Source organism: Aplysia californica, unplaced genomic scaffold (genome assembly GCF_000002075.1).
Source record: "Aplysia californica isolate F4 #8 unplaced genomic scaffold, AplCal3.0 scaffold00655, whole genome shotgun sequence".
Taxonomy (NCBI): Eukaryota; Metazoa; Mollusca; class Gastropoda; order Aplysiida; family Aplysiidae; genus Aplysia; species Aplysia californica.
In genome coordinates, this window is record NW_004797925.1 from 84,092 (window position 1) to 85,384 (window position 1,293).

Below are 1,293 nucleotides of genomic sequence, written 5' to 3' on the forward strand. Positions count from 1 at the left end.
ACAAGCTTTAAGATGATACCAATAACTCTACATGCCCAAAAATTGACGAGAGCCTGATTCCACCACGCTGCTTCACATTTGTAGTACACTGAGGGAAAGTTCACTAAGTAACGTGTTCTCAACATTCCACACAGAATAAAATTATGGACGACTTGGTGTCTTCACCAGCTGTGATCCAAACGTGTTGCATGACGAGCAACTTTTCGTTCCTCGAAATGGGAGGTTTTGAGACCAATCTTTCCGCTCTGTATACAGCAATGGTCACGGCACTCCCTGAAGTAGACCCAGACGAGAAAATGTATTAAAGTTGAGTTGTCGTGTATTTGTAAGCCTGCCACCCCCCCACCCCCCTCCAATGAGGTGTTTGAATCTGAATATGAAATAGAGGAGTTGACCTCCTCGTAAGGTAGAGATTTTAACTTTACTAAGAGTTTCTGTTCCGCTCCAAATTGTTGTAAGAAACACAGTATGCCCACACTCGCGTGATCACAAACACAGAAGCACACTGTCGCACACATCACGCCCGTCGTAAAATCACCGAGTTCTAACTTTCACGACGTACAGTTTTGAGAAAATTGGGACTCAAAGCTTCCCTTATGTCTGAAATGTTTTTACTTCTTTAAAAAAAATTAAGCGTCAAATCGAAAAAAAAAAGACCTAGCGAATGCCAGATTGTCTCGAGTCTTTAATGTGTAGTGTGTAATTGAGTTCTCGCAAACGTGTAGTTAGGACCCTCTGATTCCAAAGGCGCGACATGCAAATGATACCACAATAAACTTCTCCCAGAAAAAATTAACCGTACTACAAGTATGTGTTTACAGACAAAGCCCGCGACGACATTTCATAAATAAAGCCATAATCGATAAGAGTATAGGCTTCGGCGGTCACCCGAGAAATATTCAAAATTAATTCTTACCAAACTGATATTGCTTAATGTGTCCCACGCGCTCATATGAGCTGATGCAGTTGCGAGCGCTGTAAAACAACTCACCCACACACACACACAAAAGAAATTCATTTTGCAACAATCAACCATCAACGACAACTACATACACAGGCTCTGAGAGTGAAGGCCTCCACATACACACACACACACACACACACACGACATAATCCGTTCTCCGAGGCTATGTATACCCGACAACAACAGAAGAGCCAACAGTTTACCCTGACAACGGCCGGCTCCACCCGCACGCTCCCTCTCTTTTGTCTTTTGGACGTTGTCAGATTCAGAACTCCATAGAACCTCCCATAAGACAGGCCTCAACATGCTTCCCCTCCCCTCCTCCCCGA